Below are 6,514 nucleotides of genomic sequence, written 5' to 3' on the forward strand. Positions count from 1 at the left end.
TTGATTTCAACTTGATATGATTTCAACCTCAATTTGTTAAGACTTGCTTCTATGTAAAAATCACTTTTATAATAAAGTTCCTTTCATTAAAACATACTCCAATCAACTCTTGCAAAGGAAAGCTCACCTAATCCCAAGTCAACAATATAAAAGCAAGGAGAAAGGACAGGTTCTCTGCTGTGATCATGTTCAGGACATTCAGAAGGGTGAATGAAGGGTGAGCTAGACCCTAGGAGCACCATTGTGCTGTCTGTGCCAAAACCTTCACATACTGCCCACCACCACCCAGCCTCGAAATGGTCAGCTGGTGGGTTGTGTGCTGTCCACTCTGGTTCTTCCACAAAGAGCCACATGGCCTTCATGTAGGTCTTTTCCTCAGCATGAAGCAGTGATAAATCCCTACAGGAAGAGATATCATGTCTCCTTTTTCCATGAAAATGTGGATCCACGTGTCTTCTTTATTTTTCACATCAAAGTAGCCACTGCTGTCCAAGATGGAGCAGATCTCATCACCCAGGTGCTCCTCACAGAACATCTTAATCTTTTTTTCGTGATTTGGTTGTTTATCTTTGCATACAGTTATTATGTCCATCCAGGAGTAGTTTCTCTCTCTTCAGGTTTTTCTAATTCTGGATCGTTCTCGTATTTGTCAGCAACCAACTTCTAGCAAAGAACTCCCAACTGGTGCAGCTGCTCCAGGCCAACTGGAGGCTGGTTTGGTGTGGTGGGGCCACCTGGGGTCATGGGCAGAACTGCACCATGGCCCAGCTGGGGCACTGGGAGCACCTGCCTGCTCAAATTCCCTGCTTATCTGGCCCACTAACCCCACACCAGTAGCTATGGGAGGTGGTGGAGGAAGAGTGGCCCTTATATACTTTTGATGACTTATTTTTCATCATATGATGACCTTCTTTGTCTCATTATGACAGTTTTGATTCAAAATCTATTTTGTCTGATGTAAGCGTGGCCACCTCTGTTCTCTCTTGGTTTCCATCTTCACGAATATCTTTTTTTCCATTCATTCACTCTCAGCCTATTCATGCTCTTAAAGCTATAATGAATCTTCTGTAGATAGCATATTGTTTGATCTTGTTTTTTCATCCCTTTAGCCTTTTTATATCTTTTGATTGGCAAATTTAATTCTTTTACATTTGTGATAAAATGAAAGCTTCTTTAGGAGTACTCATCACATACCAGGAAACCCCAATAAGGCTATCATTGGGTTTCTTAGTAGAAATTTTGCAGGCCTGGAGAGAGTAAGATCCAGTATGCTGAAAGGAAGTGGAAAAAAAGAAAAAAAGAAAAAAGAAAACTATACCTGGCAAAGCTGTCTTTCAAAAATGAAGAGAAAAAGACTTTCCCAGACAAGCATAACCACAGGAAGTTTATTACCATTAGACCTGTCTGACAAGAAAAGCAAAAGGGGGTTCCTCAAATTAAAATGAGAGACACTAATTAGTAACATGTAAACATATACAAGTATAAAACTCACCATTAAGGTAAGTATACAAATTCTGAATACTCCAACACTTTAAATAATTGTAAATAATTTTTAACTCTGCTTATGGCCCAGAACATTCTGAGGTCATATTCATTATATATTAAACTCATCACCACATTCCTCCACCAACAATGTTTATATGCTGCTTATCTGGGATTTTCAAGATCAGAGACGGCAGTTGTTTTATTCACTCCTGACATACATAGTGCCATACCTGGCACATAAAACTAGTCCTTAGCTAAAAAACAAAATAGTTACAAATGTTATTTAATGGGCTATGTCAGTTCTGTTCAGAGTGTGGCCCTCAGACCAACAGCATTGGCGTTACTGGAATTTGTTTTAAACTTAAGTCCATTAGTCCTACATAGACACATAAAATCGGAATACACAGAGGTTGGGATGACGCATATGTGTTTTAACAAAATCTCCAGGTGATTTGTACACTAATTAAAGTTTGAGAAGCCCTGGTCTAGGTCAAGTCTTTAAGAGGCAAGTAATATGTTTAGAACTTTTATTTTGAAAGTATAATGCCATTTAAAGGGGGACATTTTTATAGTCAAATACATGGACAGATATAGTGGATAGTTAGCACATTCACATAAAGATAAACTCTTCTGGATTTAGAGCCTTTATCTCTTAATTTATTTTCATATTTCAAAAAATTAAGTGACCACTTTTGACATGCTGGTGGTATTAATGGGTGTGCACTGGGTATACAAGAATAAATTAGAAACTTAACGTGTATCTGAAAGAGATAGAATCCTTGCACTATCATAGATGAATCGTCACAAATAATGAGTGTGCCATAAAAATTCAAATAAAATTAATCTTGACAAGAAAAAAATTCAGTAGTCAAGGAATATGATGACAGCTTAAGAGTATTGCTAATATTGGGCTCCTGGGTGGCTCAGTCGTTAAGCGTCTGCCTTCGGCTCAGGTCATGATCCCAGGATCCTGGGATCGAGTCCCACATCGGGCTCCCTGCTTGGCGGGAAGCCTGCTTCTCCCTCCCCCACTCCCCCTGCTTATGTTCCCTCTCTTTGCTGTGTCTCTCTCTGTCAAATAAATAAATAAAATCTTTAAAAAAAAAAAAAAGAGTATTGCTAATATTGAGAAAAACCATTCAGAAGAAAGCATACTCTGAATTCTTCTTAAGTAGAGTACAATACTTTATTACAAAGGAAAATAAGCACTCACTGCATATAACCAACAGCTTAGTAAAAGTTTAAGGGGAAAAAAACACATACACATTTGGGAAGTTGTAAGGCAGAAACATTGACTAGAAGGGAAAATAGAGATTGAGACACAGAAGAAAGTGAGAATAACAATAAAAAAAAATAAGCTAGAGATAGAGAACAGATGGAGATATAGCCAGAGGTAGAAAAAAAGAGCAAAAGGATCTTGGAGGCAGTTAGCTGAGGATATGTAAACTCCTAAATATGAAGATACTTGTATGGGGGCTTCAGAACTGCTTAGACACTCAATGAGCTGTATGTGAACACATTCACATGCCTCCCGCCCACCCACTTTCCCACTTGTAGCTACAGACAAAAAGGAGAAGGATGAGAACGGTGTTTGGAACTCTATTCTAAAGGCATTTTTGTCCTGGTGTGTAGGAAGTGTTGAAAATAATAAGGCTGTTTTTAAGATGCCATTCCTTGGCTTTCTATGGGAGAAGTATCACATCCACTGTAAGATAGCAATCTACTCAGGAGAATTCAAAATCCTACCCAGGAGAGACACAGTATTGGAATTATCATCAAGTACCATGTTATTATAAGAATGTCTTTTCTTCCCAAATTTCAGAAGGAATAGCACGTTTTGAGACTTTTATTACTTTCATAAACATCACTACAAAAACAGATTATTGTTATGTTGTTGTTTTTTTTTTTTAATTAAAAGTAATTCTTAGAACAACATCAAACCAAGCTAAAGCTACCTGAGGAGAGAGAAACTAGTCAGTTTTCAACTGCTATAACAACACTCTATTGACGGACATCTTTACATGGACACATTTATGTGCATGTGAATTTTAGAAAAAGAAGCTCACAGGCTGCACCAATTTTTAGTGCCAATCCACCAAGTAGCTACAATCATTGCTATTTTAATAACTGTATTCATTTCAAAGAAACCCAAGTAATGCAGCTTTCTGCAAAAGCCTTGAAACTGACTAAGCCCTTAGGGTATCAGCATTTCTCAAGGAAAGAGGTTCACAGTTTTCCATGCTATTTATAAGCATATTGAAAGAGAAAGATTAAAAACAGCATTGTGTCTCCCTACATTTTATGCCTGCCAACTCTTTACTCATATTATAAAAAAAAGAAAAAAGAAAAGAGTGTAAACTAAGAGGATATAATCTACTCATACCTTGATTAAACTAAGGCAGAAAAATCCAAAAGTTTCTGTGCTGCTCTGGAGAAATGCGTGGAGGGTATCTGATGAAGCCAGTCACTCTGCAAAAGCCCTCACATTTGTGGAGCCTGTCATATACCAATTCAGCTGATCACTTCCATGAAGCCTTCAGAGAACAATCCAGTTATATCCTGATTTCTTCCCTGCTCATAAACACCAGATTATATTCTCAAGTGCCATATATAAATCTTGATGTGGGTTGACCCTCCCTCCCCACCTGGATCATATAGTCTTGAAGAAGCTTCCCTTACAGCCCACCCAGGATGCAATACAGTATTTTATGCACAGAAGATGCTAAATATTTCAGTTTAAGACTGAGTCATCATGCTTAACGTATTTACCAGAGATTCCATATTTGTCACACAAGGATATTTGACTCAGCCAATATTGTAACCACATGTAATTTGTTTAGGAGCTGAGTACTTTTATAATGGTTGCCAAGGATAATAAATCTAAGCAGAATTCAAAACTCACATTTTGTATTCATTATAAACTTTTCTAAAGTGAGAAGAAGTCCAAGCTTTTTATACCCAACATTTCCAGAGAAAATTGAAGGATAATTCTTTAAAGACTGGGGAGAAATGAGAAAAATGGGAAAAGTCGTTCAAGTTTGGGGAGAAATGAGAAAAAGAAGACAACATTTGTAAACCCGACATTCCTTATACTATCCTTCATAGTCAGGGATTTACTTTGGGATTAAATGGGTCATGGGTGCATTGATCATGATTGCCAAGCCCAAAAATCCAGAAATAGTCTCCTGAGGCAATATTTGTAATTAGGATTGTTGAAAAATCTGGAATAGTAGCCAAAGACATGAGACTCTTTATATTCTACTCATTTAGGCTTAGAGGAGGTTACTGTTTAGGATCCAAGATTTCAACCTGGCCAAAGAGAGTTTGGAGAAAAAAATAATTTCTACTCTTCTGAAGAGGAAGTCTACCTTCCACCTTCAAACTGTTATGTTGCAGCATAATTACTGTAAACATACTTAGCCAGTTGTATAGAAAATTTCAGTGTCTATGTTTCAGAGGATACCCAGTTTTTCTTGGAAAATTTTAGAACTCCAATCAACAGTTGCTAATCTGTAGTAGCCTGCGGCTCTTGAAAGTCATGAAGCACCTTGTTGGTGATCATTTCTGAAAACAGTGTCACACCCTGCATCCAGGTACCAAGTGAAAATTCCTCCCGTGTGTAACAGTTTGAACACATTTCTTCCTAAATGTCTTGCATGTTTCTCAAAAGATTAAGTTTATCTCTCCAACATTCCCAAATAAATGTCTTTGTGCATATCCAAGATAATCACAAATTTAACTTTTCAGGCAGGAGAAAGATGATACAGTATGAAAGATTGGGAAAATATCAAGATTGGGCACCAATCTGCTTGGTTTCTAATCTCATCTGTGAAATAATCTTGAGAATAAATATCTTTAGCTCTCTGGAATTCAGCTAAATAATTTCCATAATCTTACCCAGCTTTATTCTGTAACACAAGGAGCCTGGAATATCTCTATTGTTTTTTGACCATTATCATGATAACAATATATTGTCAATAAATATATATAATATTCTCCTTTTCTTTCATCTGCATAATGTGCTGTTTTTTTCTAGCCTGATATAAAACTGAGGAATTTACAGACCCTGTATTAATTAGGGTTCCTCTGGTCAAAATTAATAAAATGTGACTTGAATTCATTCAAAAAGAAAACAGATTTTTTGTAAGTGTTGAATAAAATCTGGAATATCATATAGGTCCATCCTGGCACATTCAAAGAAATATGGCCTGTTAATCAAATTTAATTATTGATAAAAAAAAATAACTAAAATCTTCACTGAAGTCTCTCAAATTCGAAGAGATAGATTTGTAGCTCAAAGTATTTCATAAAATTCTCCATTTCTCTAGTTCTCAACAGCTCTCACCTACTGAGGCCAGCTTCCTGCCCCTCTTTCCACTCCCTCTGAGTCCACTCCTAATCAAACAGTACCCTAAGCACCTCCGCTTTTCAAAATTCCATAGTCTTGCCTATTTTTAATCTCCCCTTCCAATGTAAAGTAAAGCTCTCCTCTTCCTAATGTAGGTCTCTCTACCAATCACTCAAAATCAGTAGTACAAAGCCAGGGAACTTGAAATCAACTTTAGAAAGTGAAGAAAAAGAGGAAAAAGGAGAGGGATTATCTCAGTGGGGATATTGAAAAGGGAAAAGTTTGAAAACTTTTATAATTTTACATATTCTTTTATTTTCTATACTTCAACATTCATGGGGAGAGGGGCAGTGGGCTCCTGAGCAATTTATTTGAAGCATATATCTGGGTCTCTGGAATACACTAGAAAGAGTAGTATGGATATTTTCAAGGGTATCTTTTTTCAAACTCTGCTTTTTCTGTTAGTGCATATTTGTATCTTTCTTCTCTCCTGCTCTAGAAACTGTTCTTCACTGCATTTTTGTCTCTACATGGGAGAAAGCACATTCCCAGTGAGCTTTCCATTTAATATGTTATGTATTCAGCTACTCAGAGAGTAAATAATCTCTTTGTAATAGGAAGGGAAGCTGATTCAATTTATTTATTTATTTATTTATTTATTTATTTATTTATTTATTTATT

At 36.7% G+C, this 6,514-nt stretch overlaps 1 pseudogene; it reads right to left on the minus strand.

The window, feature by feature from the left end:
- Window positions 1-229: 229 nt before the first annotated feature.
- Window positions 230-744, minus strand: LOC118016267 (annotated as a pseudogene).
- Window positions 745-6,514: the final 5,770 nt, after the last annotated feature.

This window comes from Mirounga leonina, unplaced genomic scaffold, assembly GCF_011800145.1.
Source record: "Mirounga leonina isolate KUSES-001 unplaced genomic scaffold, KU_Mleo_1.0 Mir_166, whole genome shotgun sequence".
Classification (NCBI taxonomy): Eukaryota; Metazoa; Chordata; class Mammalia; order Carnivora; family Phocidae; genus Mirounga; species Mirounga leonina.